General features: G+C 39.4%; 1 long non-coding RNA gene across 1 annotated transcript; it reads right to left on the minus strand.

Moving 5' to 3' along the window:
• Positions 1-206: 206 nt before the first annotated feature.
• LOC127389462 (uncharacterized) lies at positions 207-20,748 on the minus strand. Its single transcript, XR_007890643.1, has 4 exons — positions 20,525-20,748; positions 14,790-14,900; positions 5,498-5,593; positions 207-3,441 (listed from the first exon to the last, which is right to left on the minus strand). It is a non-coding gene; the product is annotated as an uncharacterized LOC127389462 (long non-coding RNA).
• Positions 20,749-21,171: the final 423 nt, after the last annotated feature.

Below are 21,171 nucleotides of genomic sequence, written 5' to 3' on the forward strand. Positions count from 1 at the left end.
AAAGTTCCTGTTGAAGAATCACAAAATTTTTTGACAAATTAGCTGAAAGGTCTCACAAGGGATCATAGCAGCTTAACTTCTTGAGCTTCATTCCACACTTCAACAGCATAACTGGAAGCAGAATTGGCTTTATTTGTTTTTCATAATAGGAGCATATTCTTATTTTTTCAAACAAGAAAGCAATAATTGTTTTCAAAGGTTCTGCAAGTTACATGAAAAGCTTGGAAAGAAATCAAGTCTGTGTAAGGTTTTGCAGTTGTTTTTCAACTGTTCTTTCTCCTGCCCAGTGCATCATCCAGACCCCTGATTCTCCTAGCAAAGATTATGATTTTGTGCCACCCTATAGCAAAACATTATTGTAGTTCCTAGAATTTGGTGAAAAATGTAGGGAAAATTAAATCCGTATGCTACCCTCTGAGGCAGACCTATATCCCCCCAGTTACCCTAAGCTCCTGAATTTCATAAACCACTTTTTTTTCCTGTTAAAATTAATACCACATTGAAGTTAGATAAGGTCACATGTTATTTATTCCTCAGTGAAGATGTCAGAATTGAAATGATTTACAGTGGAAATAGAATTGTAGTGAGAGAATTACTGCTTGTTATTGCAGAATGGTGAGATGAGACAGTTGATTATATGGAGAGATAATCCAGAGCTCTTTGATGCTGTTGATGCTTTGTTCTGGATGGGCTCCCTTTCATATTTTTTTTCCTAGTACTTTTTTATTATTTTCATTATTTTACTGAGAACAGGGTGTAATTCTCTAGAACGAATGAGTTTGGCATCCATGGGAAGTGTTTGGTGGATACTGTGATCTAAGCTTCAGCAGGATTCCTGCCCACCTGCCAGCTTGACCTGGAAAGGGCATCTTTAGAGTTAGAAGGAATTAATGCAAGGGTTTCTTTACTGATGTTATATATAATCATAATCATAGGTGGTTCTGGTATTAGGAGAGCAGAGTGGGAGCATGGATTTCTGCTCCTTTGAATCAAATAATTATGAAAGACACTGTTCTCAGGTTGTTACATCTTGGATGCGGATGCTTTGTCTAGGTAAAAATGAGCTTTGAGGGTTTTGGTTGTGTTTGTTTTTTTTTTTAAATTTTTGCCCAAGATTCCCAGACACCCAAGTGGCAGCTCCGTCCAGGCTGTTGCATGCCAGGGAATCCCAGATCTGCTCCCTGTGTGCACAGATCATCTCTGCAGCCTATGCAAAGGGAGGTAGCACTCCTGGGAGGTATCAGTCCTATTCCAGAGGGGCCAACAGGAAAATATGCACTTGTCTAGTAATGTTGATGCTGCTGGAGCTCAGATCTTGCTGCATATGTTTTTGCCTTTTGGGGGAGGTACACCAGTAAGAATGTCGTCAGCTTAGGAGTCAGAATCACTTTTATGTCTGACTCACTGAATTTTGACAACGTATTTCAGTCTTCCGTTCTTTATTTCCATCATATCTGCAGTCTGTCTACAATATGAGATCTGTAGAGGAGGTCTGTTCCTGAGCATAGACACAATGTGAGCAAGAGGAGGGAGGGAGTAGACAGAAACTCTTGATCTCAGTTTGGCCCTTTGGGAAATTTTGTTCTGTAAATAGACGTAGTAAAAACTATCAGGTGATGACACTTTGTGGGCAGTATTTTTTTGAACTGGAGACCTAAAGGTGAAATCATCTGTGTTGCATTACCCACCCCTGGGCTGTCCAGACACTGCTAACTTTCCATGCATTGACAGATTACTACTGGAGTAGCACACGCTGTATTGTGGAAAGTCTGCTCCATTGCCCACAAAGCTGGATGTGTTACTTTTTAAAGCTGTTGTTGGGAAACTTTTCATGAGCTGCCACTAATTTTGAAGGATTTCTTCAGCATTTGTTTTGTTGTTTTTTTTTTTCAAAAGGAAAAACTAACTCCTTAATTTGAAAGCTAGAAAACTTGTCGCTGTGTCTAATTCCCAAGAAACAGTAAGAATGTGGAGTAGTGTTTTGCACAGGTGCAATATTGAGAGCACAAAACATTGACAGTCCCATGTCGTTGACAGCTGTTCAGGGTCAGCCTAATGCTTATCTTTGAGACTTGGCTGGACAGTTTCTTTTCATCTGCATGTTCTCATGTTTCCTTTGTTCCATCTGTCCATTTTACTTGTGTCATCTCCCAGCCTTGTCCTCCTGGCCCTTTTTGAACAAATCTTGTGTTTATAGGATAGTTTTACTATGCATGAATCTTTTTTGTATAGTCCCAATGTGGTACATCAGCGTTCGTGTTTGTGCTAATATGCTTTGGCCAGGGGTTATGGTGTCTTCTAACACCTCATTAGTAGTAGAGCCTATAGGTCTTCCTTTAAATCTCAGGTAGGGTGGAGCTCCCTCCTCTATAGAACAACACTGTTTTCAGCTGACTTCTATTGCTCTGGCAGCCTCAGCATTTTAAAACTGCTGCTACGTCTCGTCTGTTAGTTTAAACAAATTTAAGCAGCTGTGCTGAGCCTACTTCTCTTACACTTAGTACACTTGTTGATAATTCCTGCACCATTAGGTCTATGAATTTTTATTCTGACGCACAGCTATTTTAATTGTTTAATTGTTTCCAGATACACTGCTATGGTTAGAGGACACTATCCGTTTACAATAATAATAATAACAACATACACTTCAAAAATGTGACAGTTTAGGTTTGCTTAGCTCCTGAAACATTTTATTCGTTATACAGTGAAGAGTTCAAATGATACTTCCTGTGATGACTTTTGAGTGTTTTCACAACCAAATGAAAATGTACAGTAATATTTCTAGGTTCTTTCCACATACACAGACTTAATACGTTATCATTAATTATCTTCCTTTCAGATAACGATCCTCTAACATCAAGCCTAGACTTTACTGGTAGAAAGATGGTGCAAAGAAATAATTTTGAAGGTGATCCCTTAGTTCCTCTCCCCACATTGACCTGTCTTTTCTATTCTAATAACAGCATGCACAGGGCCATTGCTTCTGATAAAGTGGAATTTTTATTGAAACAGTCTGACCCAAAGAACGGTCTCAGTTAAATACACCTGTGCAATGCCAGGAGTAGCCAAGTTCTCTTTCCCGTAATTTCTAAATAACTGCAAAACACATAAATTCCTAGTCTTGACCTTCTTGTGCATTCCATACAATTTTGGCGTAGGAACAGAGTTGCCTCAAGCCCAGACTTGTGTTGCACTGTAACAGATCACGGGCAGGAGAACGATGCAAATGTTCTGTGCACTTGCACATTTATATCCATTTCTTCGGGGACCATAAAGCAGGGTTTGTATGTTTTAATATACAAGTTAACTTTTTCCCGTAAGCATGTAATTTCAAGGCCGTTTGTCTCAGCTGGTTATTCATGTCTCTGAACATGTGTAGTTGGATTGTGTCTTGTTAACATTGGCCCTCTCATTTAAAATCTGGAACTGCTGCACCTAAGGCTTCAACAGAGGCAGAGAATGCAGGATATTAGAGAGACATATGGAACCTTATTCCTGTGTCCAATTTCTTAGCAATTAAGAGAAATTTTTTTTAGTTCATAAAACTTGGAGATGAAAGTAGTTGAACCTGCATGTTACCTAAACAGGAATTAAGTTCTTTCAGCTGAATGAATTATACCAGTTAAAGACAATTTCAACAATATATGATCAATCCATTTTTAAAGCTGTGACTCAAAATGCTTGACTGGATAAGGTGCTAGTTCTTGAATGGCCAACATTAAAGAGGCCAATGCTTTTCAAATTCAAATTTTGAAGAGCAGATTAGAGCAAGGTGCTTGAAGTCTTCCTTTAGTTTTTCTTCAAAGAAAATAGCAGAGGCATTTATGAAAAGAAGCTGCAACAGTGATTGTGATAAATTAAATTTGCCTTAAAGAAGAGATGGCTGTTGCTTTATGCTGATCAGTGAAGAGAGAAGCGAATCCTTATGTATGGTAATCAGGGTTTAAGTATCTGTAAAGTTCACATGAACACAGATGTTCTTCAGTTCAATTACAAGATCTTTTTAAGAAAAATGAAAAAGACTGCAGGTTAAAAGGAGACAGGAAAGCAGCTTTGAAGGTAAAAATAGTCTTATTTAATGTCCTGCCTGTACTCACTGCATCTGTCTCTTTCTCTCCAGGGCATCACACCTACACAGTGTAGATATGTAGGAAAGTTTGGCTTATTATGCCATTCTTAATTACAAAAATCAATTAAGTCTTATGTAACCTATTTGGACAGTGTGTGCTTAGCACAAACCATATCTTGTATCTTTTGAAAGTTGATCAATGTAGTGTTTTGTCCTCAACTTCTTTTAAATCTTTTCCTTTGGAGCAACTTGGTACTTACTGTCATTGAACTATAGTTTTGTTTTTGTCATCTTAGTTCTGGACTAATGCTAGTTTCGAGTTTTTTACATGTTTTTAAATGTCTCCAGTGCCTCAGTACTCCTGTCTCCCTTTCTGCCTCATGTGTATATGTATTTGCTTTGCATGTACTTGCTTTGAATGTGATTTTTTTTCCCTGTAGGTATTACAGAAAGTGTGATCTCAGGTCTTCTGGCTTGTTCTGTTAATAGCATACCTGAATACTTGGCAAACCCCCATCACTCAATGAATGCTGAACAGCTCCAGGTTTCTTTGGGTAGCCAAAGGAAATATAAAATTAATTAACAACATAATTTAGGTCTTTACCTGCCTTGTAAAAATCCACAAATGTTTGTACTATTCAGAGGCTTCTGGCTAAGATTCTGTTCTCCTGTTTGAGGATATCATATGCTCAAATGCTGAAATTCAGCTGAGTTGCTGAAAAGTTGACAATTAGTATTGGAGATTCTCCTAAAATCTTTCACTGTTTCATGTGTTCATTTGCAAGTCAAATTGCTTTTAAAGTGAAGTTGATACTCAATTTTTAATTAAAAATTGCATATTAATACTGTGAGTGATGTTTTCCTAGCTGAGGACAATGGCTACTTTGGAAATGCATCTGAGTTTTTTTATTGGGTTACTTTCTGGCACTGATTGTTTTCCTCTCCCTTCCCGGTAGATGCCTTTATTCCAGCCTATTTACCTTTATATTTTACTTTTATAACTATAAACCTGATACTGGGACTGTAGAAACAGGTTCAGGAAAAAAATCCTTAGAGCCTTTGCAGCCAAAGGCTTAAATTTAGTTTGCTCATTAAAGAAGAAAAAAGACTAAACGCTTTTCTTTTGATACTAAAGCTCCCTTTCTGAGTAATTCCCCAGTTTTTGCCATTTTTGTGATATCTCTCTCTGACGGTTGGGTACAGCACAGGAGCTGTCATCTCTGGTAGGCCTTACAGCTGCTACCAGCAACGTAGAGTTGTCCTGTGTCATATCAATGTGATCGGTTCATTAGTGAATTGTTAATTAGTTTGAAGGATGTAAACTGTTTAATCAAATTAGGATTAGGCCAATGTATCCTTGCTGAACTGAACTGTGATGTTTCACCAATTGCAACTATCATTATATTAGAGATCAATGTTTGAACTTACCTTGGCAGGTATTTTTAAGAGTTGTATAGCCTCAGCTTTATAAATTTGCCATCTAATTTCAGCAATCTCCCTGTTTCCTGGTAAAGCCTCAGAGATCTGCAGAAGGAGGAAGATACATTTAGCAGGAGTGGCCCTCAGGCTGTGCAAAGCAGTTGCAAAGCCTGAAGTAATCTGTAAGGAAATTGACCACAGTCTTGATATCAAATCCCAAGACAGGCAACCACATTTTGTTAGGAGGAGCACATTATTTACCCTGAGCATGAAATTCCAGATTATAAATGTTGATATGAATCCTAGGTTCTGCATATATTACCTGTAACAGGATTTATTTTGGTTACAAGGAAGACAGTTAATTCCTTTAGCACTAATCATTGTGTTCTCTGTGCCTCTTTGGCATTGTCCATTGCTCCATGCTCTCCCCAGAACTTCTTTTTTTTTGCAAGTAGTGGGAATGTCCACAGGTGTTCAGCCAGTTTTAAAAAAAATGAAGCTTGGCAACAGACCCCTCAGCTAAAGGAATAACCTTAGTAGCACCTTTCTGAGCTGTATAGCACAGAGTGGTATCTAGTTCTGTTCCTAGCAGGTTAATTTACAAGTGCAGTGGGTATATACAGATTACAAACCTAGTGAAGCTTTATAAAAAATAACTAGCTTTTGTCAATGATGAAATGCCTCTGTTTTTCATCTTTTCATTGACATTTCTCATTTTATATCAGGCAGTGATTCTTGAATTTTGATGGGAATTTATCCCTTGGAGAAAACTGGTGGGAGAGTCTGATTCTCTCTAGGCCCCTTGTACTCACAGTTCATTTGTCTCTGTTAGTCTAAGTATGATATCCTGGGTTTTAGCTGATTTTCATAGTGGTATATCAAGATGATACAGTATTTCCTTTCTCTTAAAGTTCCTTAATCCTATTTTCAGGAAGAAGTAGTTCAGACTTCATTCTATTTCCTTGGCAGGGGACCAGTTTTAAATCAGGATGTGTATCCAGACAGCAGATGGTCCATAAGTTGCTGAGCAATAGCTGACTCAAGCCCTTCGTTTGGGTGACACACACTTTCTTGGTTCCCATCTCCCTAGGTTGCCTGGTAACCAAAAGGTCAGCCTTATTCCTCAAACAGTGGAAATCAAACGTAAGTTCACAATACTAAGTACTTTTCATTCATCAAATCCTTCAGGGCCCACTCAGTGCTAGTGTACGTGTTCGGGCGTATCTTTAGTTTTCCATGATTGCTTTCCCCAGCTGGATGGGTGTGCAGTTGTGCCAGATGGACAGCCAAAGCTATCCTGATCGTTCAGTGTACAACTGCAGCTTCCTTGCATGAGAGAGGGGAGTCTTCCAGTATTTTGTTGTTGTTGAAGCAGTGTAACTGGGTGTACATGGAAATGTGGAAAAAAGCCTTTAAAGGAAGGTAGAACTGGTGCTATTCTATTACTGCACGTAGCACTTCTTACAGGTAGCATTGAAGTATTATTGCAAAGGAGATTAATCTGTTTCCTTTTCTGTCAAACATAGTGATGGCTAGGATCAACATCAGGGAGCTGAAAGACTATAATCTGTAACAAGTAGCCCCTCTTACCTGCTTTTACACCAGTGTTTTCATATTGACTCATGTCTTACACAACTGCAAATGATTTGATAATAAAATCCAGGGTATCCAGGGAGGCTTTGGAGTTCTTTTTAGAATGTGATTACTTTAGAAGTTTATGGTCACTTTTTTGTGGCCATGATTCAGTAACTGATCCCTTTTTACTTACATGTGTGTTTAGCATAACTTCATGTGTCTGTTACAGTCCTTTTAAAAAGATCTTTGTCTGCCCGTTCTAGCTCTAGTATTGAAGTCTCAACTTTAAAACATCCAGCTGGTTAGAAAATGCATTATTTGCCTCATCCATGACAAATCTGGAGTTTTTCTTTTAGTTCATTCCAGACCTGTTTATATATGTTTTAGTTTAGATATAAACTTGAAAATCTATGTGGAAGGCAGAAACGTGTCCATTTCCTGTAGCCAAAATGGAAGATACTGATTTATGATAATGTTGCTGTTAGATTTTTGGTCAGCCACAGTGAGAAAAAATGAAACTAGTAAAAAGGTGGCTTTATGGTTCAGTACATGGATTATGCTTCTATAAAAGTAAGTATGTTATATTTATTCTCCATTAAAATAGTATCAGCAAATACAAGCTCATTATTTTTTTCCTAGCATTTGTTACACAGTGACTCTGAAGTTATCAGCCTGGAAAGTTATGCTGATTAAGGCCTCTCTGATGTCTGATTGACTCAGCAGGCCGCTTGGAAATTTCTTGTGCTTTATTCCTTGCAGCAATACACAGGTGAACTATGTTTGTATGAGTGAATGTTGGTTTGTTTTTAAAATTAGAAAAACACTTATCCAGGTTTTAATTTAACTGTCTGTTGTAAATAGTAAATAAAAATATATATCTATATTTCGGGAGAGATCTGACATTAGTTTAAAAATGAGACAAGCAGTAATTATCTATGTCTTTTGCATTCCATGAGGAAGATTTAAACTTTTAAAAATGGCTTCACTTTCTTCTTTGCTGCCTTTTTAGTTTAGATATGTAATTTTGTCAGAGTAACTATTGCAGAGATAAACCACATTTTCCACGTGAATAAAGCTTGTAAAGACTTCAAGGAGACAGGTACATCACACTTTGCTTGTGCTGCCTATTGAAGTCTTGTAGACTTCTGTAAGGGTATATTGTAAGATCCCCCTTCACATGTCCTTTCCTTGTAAAACCTTTTACTGTAAAATAGGAGATTATGTTCTGGTAAACATACCTGCTGCTTCCAAATGACGAAGTCATTAAAAAGTCAGTAGGCCTCTTATGTAAGTCCAGCCCAACTTGCTTTCCCTGCTCACCCTCTCTTCTGGGCTGCTATATTCCAGCCAACACCCATATCCACTAAAGCAGGGTGTGTGTAGGAGCTTGGGGTCCCAGACACTGTGCTCCAGAATGTGTTTTTCCAGCACCTTTGGATTTGCCTGGCTGTCTGCTTAGCTGGCCTCAGCTCAGGCATTTTGGCTGGCTCCACCACTGGCTGCTGTCTCACCTCCCTAAGGGTCTGATAATGGGGTCAGCTTGCTCCTTGAGATACCATTTGCCTTTTTAACTAAGCTCAGATTGACAATAGCTCACACTGTTACACCAAAAATACAGCCTAGTGAACTGTGCTTAATGCTGGTAGTTACATGTGTACAGGGGATGGGGGGGCCAAAGCAATAATCTGAGCTCCTTAAGGTGATGTGTATGTGTCAACGTGTAGTTTTACTGGTGTGTCTAATTCTAGACAGTGCTGCTTGTGCTTTTGTCAGGCTCCTGGGCTTTCATTTAGCATGGCTGGCAGTGCATGGGGGTCGAATCCTGCTCTCAGCTTTCATCTGGCTGCTGGTGAAAAGAGCAGCATCTGCAGGAAAGGTTTTTAAAAGGCTGACAAGGGCCCATGACTTTGCTGGGTTACTGGCCCCGCTGTTGCACATGAGAGACCAAGACATCTCTCCTGCTCCAGCAGGGTTGTCTGATCCATAAATCATCAGCAGCCCCTCTTTTTCGGAAGCATATTGTGCTGCATCCAGATTCTGACAGTTTGTCTTTCTGCAAAATGCATGCTGAACATATACTCTATACAGTACCTGTAGCTGTACATTAGTTTTTATTTTAAAGGAAATTTAAGTTTCTAGGGCTGGGCACATGGACTAAATACGAATGAATGCAAGTGCTGACTGAGTCCTGATTTATGTCAGTCAGAGTCAGATTTGTGTCACTCTGCTTATTCCTTCTTAACAATCTCCTTATATTTACAGTTCTGTCATAGAAACATTGCATAAAATCATGGATTGGAGCTGAAGTCTTCTCTTCCTGGAAAACTGGGGAGGGAGGAGAAGCACAGAGGAAGCAGAGTGTGTGTTAAACAGCTGCGCTGCCCAAAAAGAGGGCAGCTGAGACTGGGGATTTGAAGTGAGGTACCAAAAGCTGCTGGTGAAGTTCCCTTTCAGCATTGTGTACGGGGAGGGCAGGCTGTGAGCTCATGGGGAATGCAACATTTATTGAGGCAGAAAAAGTAAGAGTGCATGACTTCTCAGTCCTGCAGTTGTAGCCTTTAGCTAGGAGTGAGGTTAATGAGTGAATTCAATCAATCAATCATGCTTGCACACCCTCCCTCACTTGCTTTCTCACCCAACTACTTTATCTTCTTTCAAAAGTTTAGAAACAAGTGCCTTAATGAGGGAAAAGCTCATCAGCAAGTGTAGTTTTACAGTCTCTCATTTTAATGGTTCAATGGTCAAACCCTTAAATTGGAAAGGATATGTTAGGGATAAGTTGATCCCAATTATTATTCTTTCCAGTACAATATATGGTTGGAAAATCTGTAATCCCATGAATGAAAGCCTACTCTGGCACCCTCCCCAGCTAAGGGTGGAGGTAGAACAAAAGGAAACTCCACATTTTATATATTCGGAGAGCCACCACAAAGGCAGAAAAATATTTTGACTCTGACTAAGAAAGGTTTCTGCACGGCTCAAATGATCTCCCAGGAATTACAAGCTATGCTGGAGAAATCTGGGAAGAACCCTAACAGGGTCACTGGTTCTTTTTCAGGCTAATAATTTCCAAATTATTGCCTTAACCTTTTTACCTTTTATCTTAAGGTCAGCAGAGGTAACATGTTTGTGAAGATCTCCTATAAAAATACTACTTTTTTTTAATGCCTCACTTTCTTCTCCTTAACATGGTGTATACTAGTTGGAAATATCTAGTCATACATTGGATAAAACCCCACCTCATATTCTCAACTCTCTGATCTTACTCCTTTCAATTCTTAAAGCTATTCTGGATAAGGTTCCACACTGTGTAAAATCAAAACTCATTAAGATTAAAAAGAACAGGCTTCAAGCATACAGATTCATCTTTTTGTAGTATTGAAGTTACATCTAGTAAAGAACTACAACCTAACGGATGGAGAGTGAAATTCATTGTCTTGAATTGCCTAACCCTTTGGGACTCCTTTTTGAGGGGCTAAGTTTTCAAGAAATCTGCTGTATATCTGCTTTGGAAACTTTTCTCTGTGGTCTAGCTCTGGAAAAATGCTGTTGGTTATGGATGACTTTTCTTTTGCGCTTTTTTGTAGTATGAGTGCTGTTGACTGGAGACTCATAAATGGAGACTTATCAGTTGCCTGTAATTTATAGCAGGTGGATGATTGCTCACCACAAGTATATTTAAAAGAATAAACAAGAACATGACTTAAATATCAGTTATTCAAGATACTCATTAAATGATCAGCCAAGATCTTATTTTCTTGCCTTGTTTTTCGATCTTTTTTTTTCTTTTTTTTTTTTTTTTTTTTCTGAACTATAGTGTTGTGCTGGGCAAGGGATAGTGGAGTTCCTGAGCATTACACCCTCTGCTGCTTTGTTCTGCCAAGGAACAGCCCCTCCCTATCAAGTTCTGCAGCAGCTTGATTCATCTAATACAGATGCGGTGTTGCCTAGTGGTTCAAGCACACTCATTAATTAATTTTTTTCTTGTTAGTCCTTAAACAACTATCTCAGTTTTCCCATTATGAATATTTACATGTTGGGGAGATGTTATGGAGTTTAAGTATCTATGAAGGCATTCACAGAACGGTGAAGAAACAAGATAAATGCATAACCTTAGTAAATGTAGAAAGATTTTTCTGGTAGATTTCTTCACCTATCCCACTTTTCTTTGGAACTGCTGCTCTATTCACACTTACTAGATGTCAGTAACATGCATAGCTTCACTGATTCTTTACATAAACTGCAACATGGTCCTGTGAGCCAGCAGAAGGGTGCTTTGATGGAGTGTAGAATGCTGAGCTCCTGCAGTAGCTTCACTTAGTGCTTGAAAGTCAGAGGTACTGTGGAGCATTGAGACCAGGGCTTTTCTGAGTAAAGCCAAATACCGGTCACAGCAAGTGTGACTGGAGGCAACGTAGGCCTGGGAAAGGCCTCCTTAGATGGTATTGAGTGTTGACTCTTTCAAGGCCTCTGCTGTGACAGTGACTCTGTATGTTGTGCCTTGCCTGTCTCACATCTCAGCACAAGGGCTGATTAAGTTACTTTCCACAGCACTAGGAAATGTGCCTCTTAAAATGTGGTAGTTTTTCTGGTTAACAAGCTTGCCAGAGGACTACTGCAGTGTGTGTTGCTCAGATATCCTGGCTGGTGGGATAACTGTCATACCTCTGCTCCCTGGTTGAACTTTAGAAGGAACTTTCACCAAAATTAGTCTTAGCCAAGGGAGCAGTGCGTGAGCTGAACGGGAGCCTGAAGCCAGTTTCAATTAAAGGCAAGAGGCTAAATGTGAGATCTTTTCAAGGAAAAAAAATAATCCCAAATGCCAGACGTCACACTATTGGTTACTGTTTAACTTTGAAATCCATCCCACTGTTCTTTGACTGACAATGCCACCAGAATTAGGCTCAATAAGACAAAATGAGGCAGTTTATAGTGTCTGCCCACCTGTTTGGCTGTGGCGGGGGGGCTCTGAGGCTCTGAGCAGCACCTGTTTGTGTGTAGCAACACTTGCTTTATTACCCCTGCTAGCGAACGGCAGCTTTGCCACTCAGCCCCACCTGGCATCCCAGACTTACACACGGGGAATTTCTTGTTTTAAAGCTGGAGGATATTTTCTACACATATTGTGACAGTGAAAGCAGAATGTTTGCTGTCTGCTGGTAGCTAGTATCTGGCAGCATCAAGAATGCTAATAACATTAAAGGCAGCAAAATCATTATGTTTTAATGAGCCTTAAGCTTTTGCAGTGTGATACCCTTTTAATACTTTGTTTTCAAGCAGCAAAGGCCAATTTTTTCCCTATTATGTTTTGGAAGTTACTACACCATTGGGAGTTTATTTATTTATTTCTCCTATCGCTAACAGATACTTAGTCTATAAACCCATTTTAGATCCCAAAAAGCCTGATTTAATTTATCTCATGGTCACCACAGCAACTGTAGTACTTGACATTAGTAAGGCTAAGGAAGGAATTCCATTGCCTGAAGTGTTCGTTCAAGAACTGGGATAACCTTTCTAATAACAGAAATGTGTGATTGCCGACCAGCGGCCCATTAACCAAAGGGAAGACATTCAAAGAGGGAGGGAGCACGTTTGAAGGGGTAGAAAAGCAGATGTACAACACTGGGGAGGAAGAAGACACTAAGTGAAACAAAACAGAAGGGAAGTGGGAGCTCTTGTGCTTAGTCAGATGAGAGTTATAATTAGTGCATAATTTCTGTGCTGATAGAGAAATGGGAGTAAGAGATGTTCCAGCAGGCCCTCCTCAAGGAGTAAGGCAAACCTAGGGCAGAAATAGGAAACAAAAAGATTTGGGGAAAGTTTCCATATGTGCCATGGGCTTTTTTTCTTTCAGGCTAAGTTTTGCTTAGACAAGCCTTCTACTTTTCATGTCTTCCCTTTCTGTCTGCCTACCAGAACTGCAGTGTGTTCAGTTACCAGTGAGAGAATAAAAAATCGCAGCACCTTTCTTAAAATTTCATGAAATTGCTATTTCAGTCTAAGCTCATTCACAGCTCAGCAGTCTAGTCTTCCTTCAAATATTCTGTAGCTGATTTCCCATAAGGAAACCTGCAAATTGAATAATAAGGACTTGATTCCCAGAAATTAATATTATGATCTCTTGTGCATAATACAGTCCTTAGAATTCCATGTCTGGGTGAACTGGCCTCTTTTACATTGACCTTGGTCTTGACTGAGGAACCCTGTGTGATGGAAGCTTCGACACATTCTTTGGTAGCCTGTCTTCACTGTTAAAAATTTCCATCTTATATGGCTGACTTACAGCATTTGATCTTGTTATATTTTTCTAAGTTGAAGATGTCTTATCTTTTCCTTATAGAAGTAATTTTGCATTACTGTGTTCAAATTCTTTCTTACTTTTTTTTTTTCCTGTGATAAACTTAATAGATCAGGTACTTCCAGATCTTTTATTAGGTATATTTCACTGAAGTTTTTCGCTTTCATTGTTAACACTCCTTTTTAAACATGAATGCTGAACCAGCTTCTTGCACTTAGCTGCAGCAGACAGCATTTAAGCCCACATATTAGAGCAGAACCAAATTTGCTTTTACTTAAGAGCAGACAGCTTCAAAAGGCAAAGCAGCAATAAATAAGCTATGATTGTGGGTCTGGAGAAACTGAAATTTCACCATAATGTGGTGAAATAGAGGAATGTTTGAACCTGTTTCTGTGAGTGACAGAATTATGTTGATAGCTCATTCCAGCGCCTGGTGGAGTCCTCCCAACAGCTGTGTTACCTGCCGTGGCCAGGCCCCAGTCTCAGCCCCAGGGAGATCATCAACCATTTAGATCTCTGTGGAAAATTCAAGGGTCACGTTCAGTCTAGACCAAAAGAAAACTCTTGGGAAACATAAATGTCTGCGAACATATTTAAGTGCTGTTATGAAGAGGACAGGGACCAATTATTTTGATTAGGCAATAAGGCCAGAACAGAGAAGACTTAGGAAAAACTGTCTAAGGAGAATTAGTCAATGCAGTAAGGTTCCAAGGGAGGTGACCAGTCCCATCAGTTGAGATATTCAAAGCTAAGCTTGACACACATCTTTTGGGGAAAGTTTAGGGATAGTGAGATCATTTCTGCTATGAAGCAGAATGATGGATTGGGTTGACCCATCTGAGATTTCTTCCAAGCCTGAGGATCCTGTGGTTCACAGTCTGCCAGCACACCCAGTTCAGCACTCAGCTTCTCCAGCAACTTCCCAGAAGTAAATCTATTAATAAAAAGTGTGTATATGCACATGGATGTGAGCAACTCCTAGCACAAGGTAGCAAGTTACTGAACTGCTTGGGATCTAGTTGTACATTGCAAGCAATGTCTGAAAGGGCACCTCCCTGGCTGGTGTTGTGCAGATCTCTGATGTTTCATCTGAGCTGCTACTGACCGTGCCACAGAACTACACCCAAGGTTATTCTCCAAGAACATCCTGGAGTTGCAGTTCCAAGTTTCTGTCTGTGCACTCACGAATCTTCCTACCTCCCTTATATGGCAGGCATCAAAAGAAGTCTGAAGGGTAAGTGTTGTGGGAGGTATTTTGAGACATTCAGCTCACCTCTTATTTTCTTAAATAATCCCCAGTGTTTTCCTGAACCTTAAGTATTTTCCTGAACTTAAGTATCTTCATATTGGCAGGATCTCACTGAATCGGAAGGATTCTGTGCTATGGGCTTCAGGAGTCTGGTGTTAAAATGAAAGCAGTGAACGCACCTCAGAGCATCTAGGAGATCTCCTTCCCTCTCCTGCTTAAGCATACCACTCCCAGGGAACTTTTTGTGGAATATTGATCTAGGGCTTCACTCCAGCAGTTTTGGCAGTTCACTAGTAAAAAGAAGGAAAGAGAATCAATTTAAGGAGGAAAGGAAGGAAAAGGTACATTACTTTTTTAAAAAGAGATCTTTTAAGTTCAAGAGATGAAGAGTACACTGAGCATCGTGCAGAGCCCCAGTGAAAGCTTCATTACACTGAACAAGCACCTTGCCCTAACTCTAGCTCTCCCCTCCATCCTGTTTCATTGAGATCATTGAGATTCAAGTGGAAATTCAAATTTTAATGCCCTGCTCTATTACAATGGTGTAAATCCCAAATAATCCCCTTTAAATCAGCAGAGTTACCTTGATATAACCAAGTACAGATGTAGTTGCAGTTTCCCTGAAGGCAGTAATCTTTTTTTTTTTCCCCCCAAATGTAGGAAAAGCATTATTGTGCTACTGATGGAATATCTGTACAATAGAAATTAGGTTTTATTTGTTCTCTGGCTCAGGAGAGCAGTGAGAGAACAGTAAATTGAAGTGAAGGTTGTGAAATCCATAGAATTCCTGGGAACTTTAAATGCATTCTATTGCTCTTAGACACCTTTAAAACAAGCTAATAACAAAACTTCATATTGGGATTTTATGTTCATGTAACACTGAAACTACAAATATGTATATATTAAAAAGTCTGAGCTCATAAGGCTGTAATTCCACTCTGAAAGGAAGAGCAAATGAGTATTTTTTTTTTTTTCTTGTGGAACTTTTTAGAATCTTTTAGTCTTACATTATGTCAAAATGAAATTTAAATATATTTGACTCTGCATCTTTCACTTTGATCCCCCAAACAGTTACTGATTAAATCCCAGAATCCTGAGAGAGAGACTGTAAGAGTACAGATGTCAAACTGATGAAGTGCAGAGCACTGGAGTGATTTGTGGAGGTACAAAATCTGGCCGTGACACTCTGTTTATGTTTATACAGCTATTTAGGGTTCACCTTCCAGATATTTTCAACTCTGTGTTTGCCAGCCGTCGACCCTGTAAGCCACTTAGTTCAGCCAGTCTCTAGTATGAAACTGATCCCCCCACTGCTTGCCTTGCAGCCCATATTTATCTGCAGGATCCAGTTGTAAAGCTCTTGAGTGCAGGGAGCATGCCCACAGCAGTCCAACAAGGCAGCTTCTGAATTCTGAACCTCCTCTGCTTCTTCCCACATTAAAGCACATAGATACAAGCCAGAAGGAAAGGCACCCAGTTCTCTGACATAAAGTTTTAAACATTCCTTGGAGTATAAAGTGGGATTTGAAGGATTTTGGTGCAAATTGCAGTGAATGATGTGGACTGGACATGGGGCTATGATGGTTCAGCTGACTAAGGATAGCCAGAAGTTCTACTCTGCAGATTTATATAAACAAATCCTCTCCCATAAGCAATGCAGAAATGTTATTTATTTACTATATTTTTTCAAAAAATTTGACTTTTAAAAGATTAGTTTCTTTTAAAGTATCTTGGTCATTTGTCTTCTCCAAACCATGCAGAATCACCTGCAGCTCAAACTCCTGCACATTAGAACTGGTTGCGTACAAATATTCAATTTCACATCTCACATTAAGCAGTATTTCCTGGGTTGCCTTGAGTAGCTATTAGGATTTAGTGCTCTTATATGGGTATTGCAATTTCAGGTCGTGCCAGGAAAAAACTAATAACTCCTCTTTAGCAGAGCTTAGGTTTTAAAAGTTAATGAGGGACACTTGAAAACTGGCTGCTTTTCAGTCTTAGAAGAAAGAATAAGACTAAGAGTGATGTAATGAAGAGGGGGGAGAAAAAAGAGAAGGGTCTCTTCCTTCCAGTTGTCCTGCACCTCATACGCATTTTGCAAGTAGGGAGTTGAAGGTGTGATGCTGAAGTAGTAGCACTGGAAGGGCAGTGATGAGGCCAGGTCTGTTTTTAAGTGACAAGAAATACAACTGTCCTGATGGCTATGCAATGGTAGGAGAGGCAATAAAAGACACACGGGCATCTTCTTTTTTCTTTTTCTTTTTTTTTTCTTTTTTTTTTTTGGTCATTTCCTGGATATTTAGGAGGTAGTATTTGTGTGTATGGGTGTAACTTAAAATAAAACGAAAAAAACCCTGTAGTCTGGAAATTAAAACCAGCAGACTTAAATCATAAATATTGTTTAGTCACTGCTGGACTGCCTGAAAATCACAGAAGTATTAGAAAAGTCCAATGGGAAAGGATTAGGAATATTAGTGGGAGAATTTCTGTAGGTTATAGAAGTGTTATTGCAGAGTTTTTACCAGGGATTATGAGCATTAATCTGTGGTTACATCTGCAATTTACAGACCCCCTGGGATGTTTTTTTCAGAATGTGGCCATCCACTGATAATAAATCACAACCATATGATTATTAAGACTTGTACTTTTGGCAAAGAGGACGGAGCACTAGGAACCCCACTGAGGGGTTAAGGCCCTTGTTTTTATCTCCAGCCTCTATCACCTTTTATTTTGGATACTTCTGGACAGATTTGGACCTAGTGTAATGTAAACAGTATACAAATGGGCAAGTGTGTTATTTTTAAAAAATATTACTCGGCTGCCCTGATTGTTTCTAATGTAGTCCATATTTAGTGTGACATAATTGGTTTCTGGACTTAGAAAGTCTCCTGGAATTACATCTATCACAATATTTTACCTAGGAGCAGATAGAATTTGCAGTTTTTGTGTGCCAAAGAAAAGGAGTCAAGGGCCTAGTGGTCTGTTTTATCCATTTTATACTGAAAGACCTGTGGTGGAGGACCTCAGAAGGACTGGTTTCCTTCACTCTGGTGTGCTTCTATCCAGGGTTCGTAAGAGTAAATCAAGCCCTGGTCATGCTTGGCATTCTGGTGATGAGAAGGGAGTTGAGAAAGTTTATAAAGGCTTTGAGGCTTCTGGATAAAAATATAATCCAGGAAACATTAGTGTTTTAGGTTTAAAACCAACCATCACACATTCATAGGCATGATGGGCAATACAAAACATCGAGGACATCAGCTGACTCTCACTGTAGTTACTTTCCTCAAAGGATACTTGTATGAGCTATATGACACATTTAGCAAAATATCCTTGCTGAAAAACAGTAAAAGTTTTCACCACAATTGTCAGAAAATGGTAGGAATTTAAAAATGTCAGTCCTGCAAAAAATTAACCAACTCTTTTTTCCTTAACTTCAGGTGTCAGCCAAAACAATTTGGCCAAACTTCTTTAACAGCAACACCTTTCCAGACCTCAGTGCTTTGTTGAAAGCCATATTTGAAGAAATTATTGTTTTTTTTCGTTGAAAATCACATTGCTCTGTCAGAAATTGTAAGGGGAAAGTTTGATTACTGAGTGGAGGTGCAAATGCTCCGTTTTGGTTGTGTTATTTTCAGGCAACAGATGTGGGCACTGCTCCATTTGATTTCAGTGGGTTACCTTTGGGAATGTGATTAATTAAAATCAGTAAGAAAGACAAGGATATAAAGTGTAGTCCAGTATGCACCTTACTTTATCTTCCTGCTCTGTTGTACAAAAATACTTTTAAGACACTATGAAAATGCAAATAAAGAGTAAGAAATAATAATTGAAATGTGATTATCTAGCCTTAGAAACCAAATGACTGGATAAGGTAGTGCAAAATCTAAAATGAAGGAAAAAACCCACTTGTCTTCAACTGTATTGCTGCCTTTCAAAAGAGAATGGGAAGAATTACCTTTCTTATTTTATTTACTCTTATTTTACCTAATCTGATCCACTTCTTTTTAGATCTAGCTCATTCTTTGGAATAGATTTTGGGTTTTAACTACTTAAGGCAAATTAATTAACAACTTTTTGGTCATATTCAATGACAAAATGAAAGCCAAACACTTCCATAAAAGAGATGGTACTTATCTTGAGAACAGCATCTGCATTTTACAGATGGAACAATACATATCCAGTTAATGTATACTATTTTTAATTAAAAACTCAAGAGCATCAAAGACATGCAACCATATATGAAAAGTTCAAATTGACCTACATTCATTACTGGAATTTTAAGGTGATCTATTTTAAAGAGACGGTGACTGTAGGTCAAGTCAGGTTTCAGTACAAAGTAGGACATGTGAGAGAAGTCTGTAGAGCTTCAGACTGGACTGCTGTAGTTACACAGTACCCAACAGATCCTAATCTTTTATACAATAAATAGGAAAAAGAATTCTGTATCTGAAGACTCATTTTTAAGGGGAGTCAGGAAGTGTTGCCCTTGTAAAATGTGCCTGATGCTCAGCTGTAAGTCATTGTAATAGCCTTTACATCTGTGAGGTCGTGTCGATTCAGAGCAGCTGAGAATCTGTTACAAGAAAAAGACTTAGCAATTGCCACAGTCCTCTCATAAAGAATCAATGAATAACAGATATTGTCATGACTATGGGACTGAAACAAGTTCTGAGTTGCCTGTGAATTGCTCCCCACTCTTCCTGGTCAGGCTGTACTGTGACAAAAGCAACATGCAAATGGTGCAGAGTTCTCAGCTCCCTCCAGGATGTACCCATGGGAGTGATGATCAGGTACTTCCAGGGGGTTCTGGGACACTGCAGTAAGTCCTCAGCTCTGCCCTCAGCCCCTGCCCTCACTGCCTGGTGCTGAGGGCAGGGGAGGGCTGTAGGGCAGCTGGACACACACCACAGTGATCTAAACTGGTCTGGGTGGTTGAATGTGCTCAAGGGACTGCAGCCACGTCTGATTCCTGCCTGGAGCAGTTTATAGGGTGAAACCTGTACATACTGGGAAAACTCAGTGGGATGATAGACCTGTGGCTGCAGTGTGGGTTGTAGTCAGGTATGAAATAAGAACTTGTGAGTCACCAGATCTCTTTCCAAGCCAGTTGAAAATATATACATACATTCTTCTGTGCTCTGTTCCCTCTGCACGTGAACTATGTGATATTTGCACATCTAGCCAACAGAGTACTTTGGGGAAAAAAATAATTGAATTTTAAGATGCTTTTTGTTATATCCAGTACTAGGCTGCTTCCAGCCAGGCTGAGATTTTGCGTGGCTTTCCCTCATTTTTAATTGACACAAGCCAACTCTCCTATCACAATGTTAGGTACTGGGAACTTTTCCCCTTCTTCCTGCCTGGGGATGTTCTCCTTGCAGGTGACTTTCAGTTCAGCACCTCAGAATGAATGGAAGGAGTGGCAAGCGATGTTTTAAAAATACACTATTTTTTGTTGTATCTCAGACTTTCTGAGCAGCTTCTGTCATTCATTTTCCTGCAGCCCAAAGACTGACATACCAGATTTCACAACCAGTACCTCAGCAAGGCTGTTCTCTGGTTGTTCAGAGCAAGCTTTCTTATAGAACAGCTTTTAAAGTTTGATTACTTTTTTACTACCTTAATGCTATTCTTCCTACGTAAATCATACGAACACCTACCTGTGCGTCTGCAATGTGAACAAGTTTATTGGACAGAATTCTGTTTTGCAAATTTTCATCGTTCCCAACTCTGTGATTGGAGAAGGTTGCTGTGGGAATTTTCATCTGATGAAAGGTCAGTTGGGAAATGTGAGGTCTGACATTTCTGTTTTGCACAGACAGCTATAATTATCTTCATACTTTTTAGCTCCATAGTTATTGAAAACAGATTTAAGGAAAGAAAAAAGAAAGCAAAACTTTAATTCAAAACTCACCAGAAGAAAATGCAGGCTATTTTCTTGGGATCTCCAGCCAGAGTTGAGAGCTTTATGTTATTCCTGCCTATAACCTACTTCTGTCCATCTCTCTGCATGAGGCTCCTTTCTCTAAACTTCAATCCTGATTGGGATGCACCAGCCATTCGTTCAAATAAAAGCACCAGCATGCAGGAATTCAGCACTCAAAAATGTGTCTCAGCGACACTAAAGTGGTGGAAAGGTATTCCTTTCTGCGTGACAGATGAACTAGATTCCTGCCTATAGAGATGCTGTCACTTGTATCCTGGTGCTATATATATAGTATGTATATTTCATTAGAACCTGTGAGTGACCTCAGCATGTCAGACACTATGTCCAGGGGCCAAAGGCAGAACCTAGGGAAGAACATGACAACAAGATGGTGCTTCCTATTATAATATACATCCCAGGACTTCTGTAATTAAATGCCAGCTGTCCAAAAAATGCCTTTTGCTTCCAAAATAGGATAGTTTTTCTTACTTTCCCAGTGAATGTTTATTGCCTCAGTGCAAGAAGATCCTGTTCCCTTGCAAATGAGGTTGAGTGAAACGTCCAGGGTAAGAGAAGGAAAATGGTCCCAACTTCACTGCTGCAGCCTGGTCTAAGTGGGTGTTTTCTGCATCACC

The sequence above is a fragment of the Apus apus genome, chromosome 12 (assembly GCF_020740795.1).
Source record: "Apus apus isolate bApuApu2 chromosome 12, bApuApu2.pri.cur, whole genome shotgun sequence".
NCBI classification, from domain to species: Eukaryota; Metazoa; Chordata; class Aves; order Apodiformes; family Apodidae; genus Apus; species Apus apus.